The following is a 19745-nucleotide window of genomic DNA, read 5'->3' on the forward strand; positions in this document are numbered from 1 at the left end:
TCCTTTTTCCTTATCAGGGAAATGAAGGAGTGTTAATACACACCTCAAAAAGTTTATTTCAAAGCTTCAATTAGTTGAGGCACATAAAACCTTAGAAGAGTGTTGAGCAAATATTGAAGCTGTCAATAAATGAGAGGTATTATAACTCACATGTTAAGTAATGTGTATACAAGGGCATTGCACTTGAATTAGAAGGGCTTAGTTGGAATAAGAGCTTTATCACTTACCAGATGTGTGGCCTTTAGCAAGTCATTCTGTTGAGAACCAAGCAGAGTCAAAGAAAACTCTGAGTCCTTATTTCTCCTCTTCCGTAAATTGGCATTAATAGACCATTCTCTATCCACCTCAAGATATATTTGGGAAGTTGAGAACTGAAATACATAAAACATGCAAAAGTCTGTTAAACATATAAATCTCCAAGGGACTATGAAAAATTTAGAATTACATTTCCAATATTACTACTGATGGTTCCTTCCAGCTCTACAGTTCCAGGATTCCCTGATCCTAAGGTGTCACAAGAGGATGGAAGGTCTAGCCTCACCTGTGATTGTGTGTGTGCAGGCACACTTGTGCACCAGAGAGATGGAGAGAGTTAGCAGAATGTCATGGCTAGGAGTGGGGCTGAGTCTGGGATTCTGTCACTTAGTAGCTGCACAAAAGTAGATATGCATCTAAATTTTCTAAGTTTAAGTTGTTTCATCTAGAAAAAGAAAGTGATCATGGTTAGTGAATTCACACTACCATATAAAGTTATAATGATCACAAGCATACAGCAAGCCCTAGAAAGATACCATTTATTGAGCATAAACTATGTGCCAGACAGTAAGCACTTGTGTATCCCCTCATTTAATTAACTCATAACGCAATGTGGCAGGTTATAATTTTTTTTTTTTTAGTAGGATTTATTGGGCTTCGATCACTTGGCAGATAAAAAGGTGTTCTCAGGTGTGAATAAGCTAATTTTAAATAAAGACGTCCCTTGCTCATGGACTTACTCAAGGATTTGCAACATCAAATCACTGTTTAAAACAACAAAGAGAAATGGAAGAACACAGGACAAGGGACCCACGATAAAACAAACATGTGTTTGTGGGTGCCAAGCATGTCTCTGGAAGAATAGAGAGAGGCCAGGAGCAGTTTTTGGTTTTTATAAAATGGGAATGGGTACCTGGGGAAAAGAAATGTGAATGAGAATTACTCTGATTATTTTAGGATTTTGTACAACTGCATGAGAATTAGCTATAAAAAATATATAAGACCTTTAAGGAAGGAGAAGGCAAACTATCGCCTACTTCTTTACTTAAAATTTAATTTCATTAATTTTTTTATACCGCAGGTTCTTATTAGTCATCCATTTTATAAACATCAGTGTATACATGTCGATGCCACTCTCCCAATTCATCACACCACCACCCCCACCCTCTGCCGCTTTCCCCTCTTGGTGTCCATACATTTGTTCTCTACATCTGTGTCTCAATTTCTGCCCTGCAAACCGGTTCATCTGTACCATTTTCTAGGCTCCACATATATGCGTTAATATACAATATTTGTTTTTCTCTTTCTGACTTACTTCACTCTGTATGACAGTCTCTAGATGCATCCACATCTCTACAAATGACCCAATTTCATTGCTTTTTATGGATGAGTAATATTCAATTGTATATATGTACCACATCTTCTTTATCCATTTGTCTGTCGATGGGCATTTTGGTTGCTTCCATGACATGGCTATTGTAAATAGTGCTGCAATGAACATTGGGGTGCATGTGTCTTTTTGAATTATGGTTTTCTCTGGGTATATGCCCAGTAGTGGGATTGCTGAGTCATATGGTAATTCTATTTTTATTTTTTTAAGGAACCTCCATACTGTTCTCCAGAGTGGCTGTATCAATTTACATTTCCACCAACAGTGCAAGAGGGTTCCCTTTTCTCCACACCCTCTCCAGCATTTGTTGTTTGTAGATTTTCTGATGATGCCCATTCTAACTGGTGTGACGTGATACCTCATGGTAGTTTTGATTTGCATTTCTCTAATAATTAGTGATGTTGAGCAGCTTTTCATGTGCTTCATGGCCAGCTGTATGTCTTCTTTGGAGAAATGTCTATTTAGGTCTTCTGCCCATTTTTGGATTGGGTTGTTTGTTTTTTTAATATTGAGCTGCATGAGCTGTTTATATATTTTGGAGCTTAAACCTTGGTCTGATGATTCGTTTGCAAATATTTTCTCCCATTCTGAGGGTTGCCTTTTTGTCTTGTTTATAGTTTCCTTTGTTGCGCAAAAACTTTTAAGTTTCATTAGGTCCCATTTGTTTATTTTTGTTTTTTTTTTTTTTTTTTTTTTTTTGCGGTACGCGGGCCTCTCACTGTTGCGGAGCGCAGGCTCCGGACGCGCAGGCTCAGCCGCTCCGCGGCATGTGGGATCCTCCCAGACTGGGGCACGAACCCATGTCCCCTGCATCGGCAGGCAGACTCCCAACCACTGCGCCACCAGGGAAGCCCTTTATTTTTGTTTTTATTTGCATTACTCTAGGAGGTGGATCAAAAAAAAATCTTGCTGTGATTTATGTCAAAGAGTGTTCTTCCTATGTTTTCCTCTAAGAGTTTTATAGTGTCTGGTCTTACATTTAGATCTCTAATCCTTTTTTTTTTTTTTTTTTTTTTTGCGGTATGCGGGCCTCTCACTGCTGTGGCCCCTCCCGTTGCGGAGCACAGGCTCCGGACGCGCAGCCTCAGCGGCCATGGCTCACGGACCTAGCCGCTCCGCGGCATGTGGGATCTTCCCGGACCAGGGCACGAACCCATGTCCCCTGCATTGGCAGGCGGACTCTCAACCACTGTGCCACCAGGGAAGCCTCTAATCCATTTTGAGTTTACTTTTGTGTATGGTGCTAGGGAGTGCTCTAATTTCATTCTTTTACATGTAGCTGTCCAGTTTTCCCAGCATCATTTACTGAAGAGACTGTCTTTTCTCCATTGTATATCCTTGCCTCCTTTGTCATAGATTACTTGACCATAGGTGCGTAGGTTTACCTCTGGGCTTTCTATCTTGTTCCATTGATCTATATTTCTGTTTTTATGTCAGTACCATATTGACTGGATTACTGTAGCTTTGTAGTATAGTCTGAAGTCAGGGAGTCTGATTCCTCCACCTCTGGTTTTTTCCCTCAAGACTGCTTTTGCTATTCAGGGTCTTTTGTGTCTCCATACAAGTTTTAAGATTTTTTTGCTCTAGTTCTGTAAAAAATGCCATTGGTAATATGATAGGGATTGCATTGAATCTGTAGATTGCTTTGGGTAGTATAGTCATTTTCACAATATTGATTCTTCCAATCCAAGAACATGGTATATCTCTCCATCTGTTGATATCATCTTTAATTTCTTTCATCAGTGTCTTATAGTTTTCTGCATACAGGTCTTTTTTCTCCCTAGGTAGGTTTATTCCTAGGTATTTTATTCTTTTTGTTGCAATGGTAAATGGGAGTGCTTCCTTAATTTCTCTTTCACATTTTTCATCATTAGTGTATAGGAATGCAAGAGATTTCTGTGCATTAACTTTGTAACCTGAAGCATTACCAAATTCCTTGATTATCTCTAGTAGTTTTCTGGTGGTATCTTTAGAATTCTCTATGCATACTATCATGTCATCTGCAAACAGTGACAGTTTTACTTCTTCTTTTCCAATTTGTATTCCTTTTATTTCTTCTTCTTCTTTGATTGTCATGGCTAGGACTTCCAAAACTATGTTGAATAATAGTGGTGAGAGTGGACATCCTTGTCTCGTTCCTGATCTTAGAGGAAATGCTTTCAGTTTTTCACCATTGAGAATGATGTTTGCTGTGGGTTTGTTGTATATGGCCTTTATTATGTTGAAGTAGGTTCCCTCTATGACAACTTTCTGGAGAGTTTTTATCATAAATCGGTGTTGAATTTTGTCAAAAGTTTTTTCTGAATCTATTGATTAAATGTTTTTTATTCTTCAACTTGTTAATATGGTGTATCACATTGATTTCTTTGCGTATACTGAAGAATCCTTGCATGTCTGGGATGAATTCCACTTGATCATGGTGTATGATCCTTTTAATGTGTTGTTGGATTCTGTTTGCTAGTATTTTGTTGAGGATTTTTGCATCTATATTCATCAGTGATACTGGTCTGTAATTTTTTTTTTTGTAGAATCTTGGTCTGGTTTTGGTATCAGGGTGATGGTGGCCTCAGAGAATGAGTTTGGGAGTTTTCCTTCCTCTGCAATTTTTTGGAAGACTTTGAGAAGGATGAGTGTTAGCTCTTCTCTAAATGTCAGAAAGAATTCACCTGTGAAGCCATCTGGTCCTGGACTTCTGTTTGTTGGAAGATTTTTAACCATAGTTTCAATTTCATTATTTGTGATTGGTCTGTTCATATTTTCTGTTTCTTCCTGGTTCAGTCTTGGAAGGTTATAGCTTTCAAAGAATTTGCCCATTTCTTCCAGGTTGTCCATTTTATTGGCATAGAGTTGCTTGTAGTAGTCTCTTAGGATGCTTTGTAGTTCTGTGGTGTCTGTTGTAACTTCTCTCTTTTCATTTCTAATTTTATTGATTTGAGTCCTCTCCCTCTTTTTCTTGATGAGTCTGGTGAATGGTTTATCAATTTTGTTTATCTTCTGAAAGAACCAGCTTTTAGTTTTATTGATTCTTGCTATAGTTTTCTTTGTTTCTATTTTATTTATTTCTGCTCTGATCTTTATGATTTCTTTCCTTTTGCTAACTTGGGGTTTTTTTTTTTTGTTCTTCTTTCTCTAGTTCCTTTAGGTGTAACGTTGGATTGTTTTTTTCAGGTTTTTGTTGTTTCTTGAGGTAGGCTTGTATAGCTATAAACTTCCCCCTTAGAACTGCTTTTGCTGCATCTCATAGGTTTTGGATCATCATGTTTTTTTTTCTTTTTTTTTTTTTTTGCGGTACAACTGCCTCTCACTGTTGTGGCCTCTCCCATTGGGGAGCACAGGCTCCAGACGTGTAGGCTCAGTAGCCATGGCTCACGGGCCTAGCTGCTCCACGGCATGCGGGATCCTCCTGGACTGGGGCACGAACCCGTGTCCTCTACATCGGCAGGCGGACTCTCAACCACTGCGCCACCAGGGAAGCCTCTGGATCGTCAAATTTTTTGATTTCCTCTTTGATTTCTCCAGTGATCTCTTGGTTATTTAGTAACGTATTGTTTAGCCTCGATGTGTTTGTGTTTTTTACGTTTTTTTTCCCTGTAACTGGTTTCTAATCTCAGAGCGTTGTGGTCAGAAAAGATTCTTGATATGATTTCAATTTTCTTAAATTTACTGAGGCTTGATTTCTGACACAAGATGTGATCTATCCTGGAGAATGTTCCATGTGCACTTGAGAAGAAAGTGTAGTCTGCTGTTTTTGGATGCAATGTCCTATAAATATCAATTAAATCTATCTGGTTTATTGTGTCATTTAAAACTTGTGTTTTCTTATTAATTATGTTTGGATGATCTGTCCATTGGTGTAAGTGAGGTATTAAAGTTCCCCACTATTATCGTGTTACTGTCGATTTCCTCTTTTATAGGTGTTAGCAGTTGCCTTATGTATTGAGGTGCTCCTATGTTGGGTGCGTATATATTTATAATTGTTATATCTTCTTCTTGGATTGATCCGTTGATCATTATGTAGTGTCCTTCCTTGTCTCTTGTAACCTTCTCTATTTTAAAGTCTATTTTATCTGATATGAGTATTGCTACTCCAGCTTTCTTTTGATTTCCATTTGCATGGAACACCTTTTTCCATCCCCTTTCAGTCTGGATGTGTCCCTAGGTCTGAAGTGGGTCTCTTGTAGACAGCATATATATGGGTCTTGTTTTTGTATCCATTCAGCAAGCCTGTGTCTTTTGGTTGGAGCGTTTAATCCATTCACATTTAAGGTAATTTTTGATATGTATGTTCCTATGACCATTTTCTTAATTTGTTTTTGTAGGTTCTTTTCTTCTCTTGTGTTTCCCACTTAGAGAAGTTCCTTTAGCATTTGTTGTAGAGCTGGTTTGGTGGTGCTGAATTCTCTTAGCGTTTGCTTGTCTGTAAAGCTTTTGATTTCTCCATCGAATCTGAATGAGATCCTTGCCGGGTAGAGTAATCTTGGTTGTAGGTTCTTCCCTTTCATCACTTCAAGTATATCATGCCACTCCCTTCTGGCTTGTAGAGTTTCTGCTGAGAAATCAGCTGTTGACCTTATGGGAGTTCCCTTGTATGTTATTTGTCGTGTTTCCTTTGCTGCTTTCGATAATTTTTCTTTGTCTTTAATTTTTGCCAGTTTGATTCCTATGTGTCTCAGCATGTTTCTCCTTGGATTTATTCTGTATGGGACTTTCTGTGCTTCCTGGACTTGGGTGGCTATTTCCTTTCCCATGTTAGGGAAGTTTTTGACTATAATCTCTTCAAATATTTTCTCGAGTCATTTCTCTCTCTCTTCTCCTTCTGGGACCCCTATAATGCGAATGTTTTTGCATTTAATGTTGTCCCAGAGATCTCTTAGGCTGTCTTCATTTCTTTTCATTCTTTTTTCTTTATTCTGTTCTGTGGCAGTGAATTCCACCATTCTGTCTTCCAGGTCACCTATCTGTTCTTCTGTCTCAGTTATTCTGCTATTGAATCCTTCTAGTGTAGTTTTCATTTCAGTTATTGCATTGTTCATCTCTGTTTGCTTGTTCTTTAATTCTTCTAGATCTTTGTTAAACATTTCTTGCATCTTCTCGATCTTTGCCTCCATTCTTTTTCCAAGGTCCTGGATCATCTTCACTATCATTATTCTGAAATCTTTTTCTGGAAGGTTGCCTATTTTCACTTCATTTAGTTGTTTTTCTGGGGTTTTATCTTGTTCCTTTTCTGGTACATAGCCCTCTGCCTTTTCATCTTGTCTATCTTTCTGTGAATGTCTATAATTCTATTAGTCCTATTTTTCAGATGAGAATAGTGAAGCTAACAAAAGATAAATGACTTGGGTCAGGTCATAAAGCTGATGAATAAACATAGATAAGACTAATCTTAGGTCAGTTTGATATACAAGTTAGGGATCTTAGCCATTGTACTTCTAAATAATGTTTATAAATGCAAAGTCTCCTTCAACCATCCACTTGTAAAGTAAAGCCTATTTCAGAATACCCTTACCTTTCCCATGTGTTCCTTTCCCATGCTATAGCTAGTACAGTCCATATGTGTGTATATGAATGTATGTGTATGAGTACACAGACACACATATCTGACAAGCCTACACATATCTGACAAGGCTATATACACAGGCAGTACACAGCAATGCCCTGTGAATCCAGGATTGGAGCATAATATATAGAACCTAGAAATGGATTAATCACAAGAGTTGTCAGATTGGGCTTCCCTGGTGGTGCAGTGGTTAAGAATCCTCCTGCCAATGCAGGGGACACGGGTTCAATCTCTGGTCCAAGAAGATCCCACATGCCATGGAGCAACTAAGCCCATGCACCAAAACTACTGAGCCTGTGCTCTGGAGCCCATGAGCCACAACTACTCAGCTTGTGTGCCACAACTACTGAAGCCCATGTGCCTAGAGCCCGTGCTCCACCACAAGAGAAGCCACTGCAGTGAGAAGCCCGTGCACCTCAACGAAGAGTAGCCCCCGCTTGCCGCAACCAGAGAAAGCCCACGTGCAGCAACGAAGACCCAATGCAGCCAAAAGTAAATAAATAAATAAGAGGGTTAACATAAATTATATTAAAAAAAAGACACAACTTAAAAAAAAGAGTTGTCAGACTATGAAAGGAATGTTACAAGGTTTATGGAGTTGCTTTAGATGATGATGATGATGACAATGATAATTTCAATTGAAAAGGTTCTCTACTGAGTCCCAAGCTCAGGACTTTGCACAAAACAGTTTTCCCACAAATATTTACTTATTCAATGACTAGATCTTATATCTTGAAGCACATTTAAGACTACCAATTTAAAGGCAGAAGAACTACTGAAATCATCCCTGAAAGGATTTATGATTTCTAGAATCTTTATCTCATTTGCCCTTGCTCCTAATAATAATTGTATTTCCATGGAATAAAAGGTAACTTGATGATTGGGGAGGCAAGTGGAGGGGAGTATACACTCATGAAATAGCCTTGGCCATTAGAGGGAAAGTAAATTTGAGTAGAACAATAATCAATCCTAGAAACTTTAAAAGTATTTAGGTGGTTTTTCAGGTGAGGAAAGCTAAATAAGTTAACGAAAATATCCCAAGATATCTGATGTATATACAGTTAGCCCTCAAAGTTCGAGAAGCATTTCCTTACTCAACCTCTCTCCTTGCAGGGCACTGAGGCCCCTGAGTAACAGCTTTTAGGATTGCAGAATGTTACAGCTGGATGCTGGATTTAGAGTTAAGCTAACTTGCCCACCCACGCATCAGATGAAAAACAGAAAGAAAAGAAAAGAATAAATAAGTTTCTTAGGGTTTTCTTCCACCAGACAATAGAAAAATATGAGCTGTTCAATATCTACCACTGTTTCAATATCATATTTGATAAAAACGAGCCATTTTGACAGGAGCTGACCCAAGAAAATAAGCAAAAGACAACTTTATTTTTCCTCCATGGCCTATTCAAGCACAAAACATGGACATATTTTTTTCCTCTACTTCTTGTATTGAATTTGGGGCAGGTACCATATTTTTTCTTCCATTTTTTAGGAAATAAAGTAGTCTTTTGGTAATTTGTAGAAAGAGTCTTGTTTCTGTGATTAAAATCTGCAGCCCAGTGCATGTATCCTAAACCTGCCAACTCTTGGCTAATTTAGAGATTCTCCCCCTGCAGGTTGATACAGTTTTTATCCAAGACACCTATAGTGGGCAAGGGGATTGTGGTCAACTAATTCTCCTTTTCCTTGCTCCATCTCTGTCCCCTTTGAAGGGCTTGGTTTTTGACTCCTCTAAGGTGGGCCTTGGGGAAGGAAGAGAAAAGTGAAAGCACAGTATGTGGTGGTCAGGACCATTGTAATCTGTACCTGGCTGATACTGATAGCTGTTTTTTTTCTTTCATGGGGAGTTTCAGGACCTCTAACTGGAACCTTTTACAAAATTGACTCATCGTTGGGGGTTGAAGATTGGGAGGGTAAGTACACATACACATTAAAATTTTTCTTCAATAAATTCATTCTCCTGGTCTTTTTAATCTAGGTCTTTGTAGAAGTTGGAGTTAGAAACACTAACTGGAAAAACTAGCTTCTCAATCCTATAGCATTCCCTTTAAATGGCCTACTATCTGTCTTTGAAATGTGGGGATTCTGAGCACCTATCAGAATTTTTCTGATGCTTGGTATCTCAGACAAAACTGAGATAAAGAACACAAAATTTTTAACAGCTCCTACTAACAGTGGTTGTATTGTGAGTGTTTTGAAGATCTATTATAGTCTAACACGAGGCTTGTAAATGGATTTTAAGGAGGACACTTAGGTCATTGCTCTACTTTCCAACTAAATAGTTATAAACTTGGTGCTTTTTAACTTATTAGAGCTCAGGCATCTCTCTTGAGAAAGTGATGAAAACTATATGGATCTATTGTGACCACTTAGAGGGGTGGGACAGGAAGGGTGGGAGGGAGATGCAAGAGGGAGGGGATATGGGGTATATGTATACATATAGATGATTCACTTTGTTGTACAGCAGAAACTAACACAACATTATAAAGCAATTATACTCCAGTAAAGATGTTAAAAAAAACAAAAAAACAAGACTATATGGATCTATACCCTGGGGAAGTAAACATAAGCTCTGATTTTTCAGAATATTTGCGGGGTGGGGTATGTAATACAATGGCTCCATGAGGTCCATCCATAGACTCTATGCATAGACTTTGGATCAAAAAAAAAAAAAAAAGAAGAAAAATCCCTGTCTTGGCTGCTCTTCTTTTCTCTCAACCTCCTCTCTCCCTTCCATACCCTTTCCTCCCATCCTCCTTCCCTCATTTCCTTCCTTCCATACTTCCTTTCTTTCTTAAAAAAAAAAATTAAGTCCTTTCTTAATAATTAAGCCCCCATTAGTTGGGGGCCATGCAAGGAAGACAACTGCATGAGATAGCAGTGGTGGCTGGGCAGAGACAGAGAGCCCAGATGAGAAAGGTGGCCCAGTGGGCTTGGGATTGATCCAACAAGTACATATATTGAGCATAATGGGAGCCAAGTTTCTCAATGCTGGAAAAGGGAGCTACAAATATGGAAAGAGGCAAAACTGTAATAAACCCTGTGCTGTTAGACTGGAATTAGTGGAATCAGCATAAATTCATTATATTAGTTTTCTATTGCTGCTGTAACAAATTACCGCAATCTTACATTTTGTAAGTCAGAAGTTCAATATGGGTCTCACTGGGCAAAATTAAGGTATCAACAGGACTAGATTCCTTTCTGGAACCTTTAAGGGACCATTTTTTCCCCTTCCTTTTCCAACTGCTAGAGGCCACCCACATCCCTTGGTTCGTAGCCCCTTTCCTCTATCTTCAAAGCCAGCATCTGTGGGTCAAGTCTTTACATTGCATTACTCTGACCTTCTGTAGTCACATCTCCTCAGCCTCCCTTCTTCTTCTGCCTCCCTATTCCATTTTTAAGGATCCTTGTTACTACACTGGGCCCACCCAGATAATCCGGGATAACTTCTGTATCTTAACGTCAGCAATTAGCCATCTTAATTCCACCTGCAAATATAATTCCCCTTTGCCATGTAATGTAACATATTCATAGCCTCCAGGGATGTGGATATCTTTGGTGGGGGTGGTGTGTGTTTTCTCTCTACCACATTCATGATGTTCAATATACAGAGAAATAGATATCGATAGAGGTAGAGGTAGAGGTAAATACATACATATATTCCCTAGCTCTGTTCATTGAGAGGGTCTGGGCACAGCAATACCCAACATCTCCTAGGGTTGTATTCCCCAGAAAGCAGACTTTGAACATTTAGTAGGGAGTGCTCTGGGAAATTATACTTGTGGAAGGAAGAGAAAAGAAGCAGGACTGGGCAAAGGAAGAAATTAAGCTGGTATGCAGACCCCATGAAGGCCTCAGCTGACCCCACAGGAAATGGGATAGTAATTTAGAATATTCCTAATTTGGAGCAAGGAGCCCAAGCCTTTAATAACAAGTCATTCATTGCAGGGACACTTCTAATAGCAAACATGACCTTGGGCAAGATAGCTTTCTTCAGTTGAGGTGACAGCTAAAAGGGTTTGACAGACAAAGGCTGTTTGGGGACAGCACTCCCAGAGCAGCTAGGATCTGTGCAGTATATTACATCATCCAGCACAGTGAGTACATCTTATATTCATATCTTAGTTTCAAAATACCATCCTCCACTAAAATGAACAAAGAATCTTGGAAAAAATGGCTGATGCCAAAGCTCTGGGGAAAGAGAAGTACAAGATGAGCCTAGAACATCTTATTGTGCCAAGAGTGAAGCAGAGCTCAGAGAACCATGGAAACATGTTTAAAAAAAAGGAGAATCCATCTTCAATGGGATCCTTCCTACTGGCCAAATCTAAGATAATTTAAGTAAATAAAAATAATAACAGATTATACTACTTTACATTAAATAGAAATCCATGACTTCATACTGGTACAACTTAAGGGAATAAACAAATGGGAAGAAGAGAAAGCTTCTCATTACAGCAAAATGCCAAGCAATACATTTCAAACAAATGATGGAATTTTTTAAAACACTATTTCAACCATCAGAGTAATAATTAAATCAGGCAAATACAAAATAAATTGACGCTAAGACTAGTGGATGAAAGTCTGAAGATGAATGGGGATGTTTATATATATCTTAAAATATCTCCCCACAGAACACTTATTCATTTCAAAGAGAAAAAGAATAGCTCTGCAAAAGAGAAATTTGGCAAAAATCGTGTTGATCGAGTAATTAACATCACCAGTAATGGTTCAAATTGAAATTGTGTACCAATCGATAGAATGCAATAAAAAGAACACATCATTCTGTCATATTTCTGCCCCCCGAAAGGCTTAACTAGAATCTAATTATCAGAAAAGATCAGACAAATCCAAATTGAGGGACATTCTATAAAACCGTTGGCTTTAATCTTCAAAAGTATCAAAGTTATGAAAGTCAAGGAGAAACTGATGAACTGTTCCAAATTGAAGGAGACTAAAGGGACATGTGGACTAAATGATCTTAGATTTAATCCTTTTGCTACAAAGAGTATCACTGGGGCAACTGATAGAAATTGAATGTGTCCAGTGGATTTGGTAGCAGGGAGTAGATAGTATCAATGCTAAATACCTAACTTGTATCGTCATACCATAACTATACAGGATAAAATCATGGTTGTAGGAAAACATGCTTAAGTATTTAGGGGTAATGGGGCAACATGCCTACAGCTTATTCTGAAATGATTCAGTGAGGGGAGAATAGCTCTTTGTTCCACAACTTTCTAAAGTATTTCAGAATAAAAAGTCAAAAAGAAAAATTTGTCTTAAACATTTCTAAACAGATAAAACTCAGTCATTTCTGATACCCTCTTGAAGAGGTCATTACAAATGTTAACATTTCTGTTTACAGAATGGGGAAACCAAATGGAAAATATTGATAACTTTACCCAAAGTCAAAGAGTAGTACTTGTCAGACCTGGAATTATAGCCCTAGTTGCTAATATCAGGTTGGCCAAAAAGTCTGTTTGGTTAGTGAATACGTTGTTCAATAAAATTCTTGGTGAAAATGAAAAATGTGCCTTTTTTACTTAAAACCGAACGAACTTCTGGCCAACCCAATACTTTAAGAAAGACTTCTCTTCAGACATTACCATGTTAAAAATAAGAAAAGAAGAAAAAAAAAAAAAGGAAAAGGAAAAAAGTGAGAATAAACTATTCTCTTCCCTGTTTAACCTGATATTAAAAATGACATGTTCAGGGCTTCCCTGGTGGCGCAGTGGTTGAGAATCTGCCTGCTAATGCAGGCGACATGGGTTCGAGCCCTGGTCTGGGAGGATCCCACATGCCATGGAGCAACTAGGCCCGTGAGCCACAACTACTGAGCCTGCGCGTCTGGAGCCTGTGCTCCGCAACAAGAGAGGCCACAACAGTGAGAGGCCCGCACACCGTGATGAAGAGTGGCCCCCGCTTGCCACAACTAGAGATAGCCCTTGCACAGAAACGAAGACCCAACACAGCAAAAATAAATAATTAATAAACTCCTACCCCCAACATCTTAAAAAAAAAAAAAAAATGACATGTTCATTTTGTGGTGGCTTTTCAGGTATGTTCAAGTACAATGATAAAGAGAAGACACTGAGGGAATGTGAAAGTATTTAGTAACAGTGTTGGATTCATGCATCACCCTCATCCCCCATGCTACAGTTGGAAGGGTCATTACAGCCCATTACCAAATTACTTGCAGTTATCCCTTGTTCTTATAGTTAATACAGTGAACCTTCATTTGTATAAATGCTATTAGCATATTTCAAACCACATTCTGATCTTTTTTAGGAGTGACTGTTGCCTAGTTAAAGTATATCAACTTGGAATATTTTTTTTCCTTCCTTCCAGTTATTCCTGGGCAAAGTTTAGCTTTCAGACCTGGTAGCAGATTCAGAATGAGGAAAGTGCTATAGCAAATTTATACTCATATAAGAATATGAGCTGCTAAACTGTGAGTTTTTAATTTTTTAAAAAAAATTGATTTACTTATTTTTATTTTTGGCTGCATTGGGTCTTTGTTGCTTTGTGCGGGTTTTCTCTAGTTCTGCGAGTAGGGGCTACTCTTTGTTGTGGTGTGCGGGCTTCTTGTTGCAGTGGCTTCTCTTGCTGCGGAGCAAGAGCTCTAGGTGTCGGGCTTCAGCAGTTGTGGCACGAGTGCTCAGTAGTTGTTCCTTGCGGGCTATAGAGTGCAGGCTCAGTAACTGTGGCGCACGGGCTTAGGTGCTCTGAGGCATGTGGGATCTTCCCGGACCAGGGCTCGAACCTGTGTCCACTGCATTGGCAGGCGAACTCTTAACCACTGCACCACCAGGGAAGCCGTAAACTGTGAGTTTTTTGAGGCTAGAAAGTTACTTTTATTTATCTCTGTATTCACAGAACCCAGCATAGCACTTGGCAGAATTTGGTCCATTGCCTGCCATCTTCACCTGAAAATCTCACTGACATCACAAATTGTATATGTCTAATATTAACTCATTACTTTCACGATTCCAAAACCTTCTCTTCTTTGTAAGGGCACCAAATCAACCCACATATTCAAGCCCAAATCCTGGAAGTCATCCTCAAAGTATCTGTCTCTCTCTCTCACCAATCACCTGCTGTCATATCCTATCAATCCAAACTCCTGGATATCTCTCAAATCCATCCATATACCCATATACCAGCTTAGTCTGTGCTACCATCATTTTACATGTGAACAACTTTAATAATATCCCAACCAGTTTCCCTACATATGTATCTGTTTTCTTCAATCCCTTCTTCATAAAACAGTTATCCTTTTGTAACACAAATCTGCTCTAGCTGATCCATAGCTTAAACTCCCTTCAATTTCTTTTCAATATCTATCAAAAAAAAAATGAACTTTTAACCGTGTCCTGTGTAATATGGTCCCAGCCTATTCCTCCAACTTATATTATACTTCTCACTTCCTTATTCTTAACACTTTGGCCACACTTTGTTACCCTGTTGAGGTCTTCTTGTACGGTGTTCCTGCTTCCTGCAATGTTCTTACCCATACTTCCTATACTTTAATTCACTAACATGAGTCCTACTTATCCATCAAATCTCAGATTATCAATTACTTACCTTTCCCCAGCTACCTCAGGTCAGTTCCCCTATTTTATTCTTATTGCAAATTTTATTCACAAATAACACACTGTAATTATTCTTGTCAGGTTTTCCAATAGCCTCCATATTGCCAAATGCAATGGTAATTTCTCAGTCTTTGTCTTGCTCTATTCCCTGGACATAGTTGATTACTCTTTCTTCTTGATATATTTTCTCCCTTTGGAGTCTTTCTCTTGGTTTTCCACCTGTCTCACTGGTCATTTTTAAAGTCTCCTCTTTGTCCTGATCAATAAATATTGGAATTCCTCAGGACTCAGTCCTTAAGACTTTTCCTCTGATCTATTTACCTAACTCTGTAGCATGTGTTTCTATGATCCTATAGTTTTAAAAGCTTTCTTTAATAAATCTTTCCCTATCTAAATTATAATGTATATAAAGTGACAGAGATGTTCAATTTTATCCTTTTCTATATGAATAACCATTTTATTCTGCTTAGTTGGAAGTAGCCTCTCCTTTCTCCACTTGTCTGACACACTATTCATAAGCTGAAGTTCTGTATATTTGTATGCTGTACATTTGCAAGCCTTGAGAAGAGACAAGAGATGCACACAATGTTAACTTTTGGGGCAGAGTAAACTCATGCACTAGTAAAATATGGCCCAGTGAAAGCCCTGAATTCTGATCAATCATATTGACATTTTTTTTTTCTCGTTGGAGAGGTGCTGACTATTAGAGAGTTGGAGGCAATAAACATGAGAAGAGGGGCAATGAGGCACCCTCTTCACGGCAGTAATAGTTCATAACCTACAACCTTAGTACATCTATACACACTTCATTCCCAACCTCTTCTTTCTGTTAAGCTGAGACCATCTTATCTAACACTTTTTGTATTGGTAATGGGTCTAAGCTATTACCAGCGAAGAAGGAAAAAAAAGGAAATGTGTGATGGAGATGGGAAAGAAAAGAAAAAAAGAAATATAAAAAGTCTTGACCATTTACGGGACTATTTGAGAGGACGTTTTCCTTCCTTGGTTCCCAGATTGCAGGGGCTTTGCAAGGGCTTTCCCATGATACGAACTTTTCTTGCTCATATGGTTCTCTTTCTGATTCAAATGTATTACCCTGGTTTCCCCATCCCCTACAGTGCAACCTAATAAATTAGTTCATGTTTATATGTTAGTAGCTACAGTTGCCAACCTCAAAGTGAACAGTGGGCAGGCCCTGGACTAGGAGTCGGAAGACCTGAGTTTATGTTCCAACTTAAGCCCACAGTTGGGACTGTGCTACACAAGTCATCCGATCTCTCTGAGACTTAGTTTTCTCCTTCCTAAAATGGGAATACTACTCTTAGCTAATTCTGTGAACACTAAATGAAATAACAAACGATGTTAAATGGCTCTGCACTCCACAAGAGACTTTTAAAAGTTCTAAACCCTAGTTACAAATAAAAAACATATAGGGAGATTTAAAAATATACAATTTTGAGCTTCACCCCAGATATTCTGCACAGATGGTATGTGGGAATCTGTATTTTTATAACAAGTCTCCCAGGTAAGCGAGGTGTGTCTGGCCTGTAAAATTTGTTGTTTTAAAAAGTGTGCTATAAAGGCTTGAGAAATGAGGGTATTTGAGGGTAACGGCATGAAAGTTTGTTTCTCCGTCAGCTGGCAACTTTAGAAGAGATTTTTGAGTTTGGGACAGCCTGTTTCGTATCTCAGAAGAGGTGACACTCCAAGGCCTGCTGTCATTTCACGGGATCATTCTGGAGGTGCTGGAGGCTGATCTTGGGACCAAGGCTGAAAGCATCAGCTTGTCCTGAGCATAGAGCAGAGCCACAGAATTGATGTTATCTTTTATAGTGTTCCCAGGTTTGAGACAAGCTGTAAGACTTTTAATGGGCTTAAAAGCTTGGCTCTGATAAAGTACCACTTAACACAAATTAACAGGATAGACAAATGATCTCAGAGAAACAGCCTCTTCACTTGGCTTTTGATAGACTCAGAAGGTGAGAAACATGAACAGGGAACATCAAGGGGGAGAGGTCAGCTGAGATAAAACTCTAATCCAGTTGTTCCTGTTTTAGCTTGTCTCTCTGATAATAGTTCACAGTCATTCACTCAACAAACACTCACTGTGACTCTAATCTAATCAAGGCATGCTTTTAGCCATGGAGGGCTTATTCTTTGTCCTCAAATTGCTTATAAGCTAGTCAGAGAGGGGAAGCACGGGCATATGTTTTTAACCTACCTTAAGAAGTGATAAGTATTTTGAAATAGCTATTTTAAGGGGAAGATCACACCAGTTTGGATGGGTGGAAATCAGGGAAGTTTAGCCAGAAAGTAGGAATTTGAGCTCTTTGAAGTAAGTTTTATAGTAAGTTTTATAATACTCCCAAATCTGTCTCAAGTAAAAAGTAAGGATTTTAAAATGCAGAGTTACAGAAATATGCTCCCCAAGGCAGGCAGGGAGAAAAGAAAAGTTACTGAAGCTTCTCTTGGGTAAGAGGAGATAGGGGTGGTGCTGGTGGCTGGGGGATGGAAGAATCTGAAGAAGACTCACGAAGAGTTTTAAAGGAAGAAAGGAATGGAATTTAGTCTGGACTCAGAGATGGGAGTAAGATAAAAGCCAAAGGAATTTATTTATTTTTGGTAGAGCAGACAAGGGGTGGAGAATTAGAGATGGAGTAGATATGTTGATATCACTATAATTTTTCATAGGATAGAGGTCATGGTTTCCAAAAAAAAAGTCTTTTATTCAGTAATATATCTAGATAAGTAATTCTGCCATGCCTTGGCTTATCTTCCTGATACAGAAATATTTTTTTAGAAAACAGGAAATATATGATTTTAACAAATGTGTCCCTTGGTGGAAAGCTTCCTGCTACTTCCCTTACTATCATGGTAGGCTAAATAGGAACAATTTTTCTCTCTTCAACAAGCTTAAAATAACTTCTTCTAAATGGCCCAGGGTAGGAACCTGAGTCAATGAGAAGATGTGGCAACATCAGTGGTGGCCTGGTCACTGAGGTGGGAGGAGTATTTCTCCAGCATGGTGATGAGGCTGGGGAGGATGAAAACAGTGGTAGATTGTGGTGCCCGTGTTAGGGAAGCCGATTAGTTTCAGAGCTGCACTGGCAGAAAGGGAAATTGAAAAAGATAACACAGAAGTTACACAGAGTGAGGGAGGCCACTGGATGATTTAAGAGTTGTAGACTGGGACAGTTTGGATGGACTTTAGCGGTTACCTAGTCCAACTCCCATAGTTTCTGAGGACTCTCAGCACCAGAGGTTAAACTACAAAATTAAAGTCAAAGAGCCAGTTAACCATACCTAAACTAGGACCCAGAGCTACACTCTGTCAGTCCAGCATTCTTCCTACTCTGGGTTCCATGAGAAGAATAAGGTAGAGGAAAATAGGACCTTTTCTGGAGACTTAGACTGACATGGCCAGCTTCACAAGCATGTCACCTGTGCAGGTGCACAGGATCCAACACTTGGAAGGTCCCATGCTTGGTTTAATGCTCCATTGCTGCTGTCTTGAAATTCTTAGTAATTTTGAAACAAGGTGCCTCACATTTTTGTACCCTGCAAATTAAGTCAATTGTTTGACCTACCAATTTGACTCGATGGGATCCAGAATGTTGAGCTCGGATAAGACAGTCCCAGTATGTTGCTGGCCATGAATGCATGTACTTGCCCCTGCAGGTTGGGAATGTGGGGAGGCAGCAAGGCTGAGGCTCAATCATAACTTAGAAAAGACTTGTCCACATCTTCTTTATCCATTCATCTGTTTATGGACTATACAATGGATATGACTCAGCCATAAAAAAATGAAATATTGCCATTTGCAGCAACACAGATAGACCTACAGATTATCATACTAAGTGAAGTAAGTCAGACAGAGAAAGACAAATACTATGCGATATCACTTATATGTGGAATCTAAAAATAATACAAATGCATTTATTTACAAAACAGAAACAGATTTATAGACATAGAAAACAAACTATGGTTTTCAAAGGAGAAAGGGAGGGGAGGAAGGATAAATTAGGAGTATGGGATTAACATATACACATTACTATATATAAAATAGATAGCAACAAGGATTTACTGTATAGCACAGGGAACTATATTCAATATCTTCTAATAATGTATAATGGGAAATAATCTGATATATATATATATATATATTTATATATAACTGAATCACTTTGCTGTACACCTGAAATGAAAACAATAGTGTAAATCAACTATATTTCCATTAAAAAAAAAAAAAAAGAAAGAAAAGCCTTGTGTAATTTACCAAGGTCTGGAACAAATATTCATGGCTAACCATTGCTCAGAAAAAGCTTTGGGCTAGGACACCAAAATACCTGTGCTAATTGAGATTCTGCTAAGTGGTTTTATACAAAGTAATTTAACCTTCTGAGCCTGAGTTTGCTTTTCTTTATTTGTTTTTGTTGGTTTATAAAAGGGAAAATTAAGAAAAAATAGTCACTGGTTGCAATGAGAATAAAAAGAAGTCAGTAATATTGTAAGCTACAGCATTTGACATAATATTGTCACTGAAGGCAGCTGACTGCTAACATCTCTGTGGCATTATGAAGCTTGTCAGGTAATATAGTCATTAAGGGTCCAAAATTTGGTGTCAAAGAAACACAAATTTAAATCCAGTCTCTGTCATCTGATAGCTGTGACCTTGGGTTAATGATGCAAGCAGTACAGTTTCATTTAGTTGATTCATCTGTAAAATGGGAACACAACCTACTACTCACCAAGGTTATTTTAGGAATTAAAGTGAGATAGTTTATGTCAAGTGCTTGGCATGGTTCTAATGCATAACAGGACCCTAACAAATGACAGTCATATTACTACTAATAAATCAATGTGTTTGATCTTGATTCATCTCCTAAGTTTTGGAATTCATAACCCTTTCTTCCAGGAGTCTTATTCCTGGGCTCTGAAATAATTCTCAGAC

The sequence above is a fragment of the Delphinapterus leucas genome, chromosome 6 (genome assembly GCF_059928025.1).
Source record: "Delphinapterus leucas isolate spDelLeu-1000000601 "Yukka" chromosome 6, BTC_Dleu_Yukka2, whole genome shotgun sequence".
NCBI lineage: Eukaryota > Metazoa > Chordata > Mammalia > Artiodactyla > Monodontidae > Delphinapterus > Delphinapterus leucas.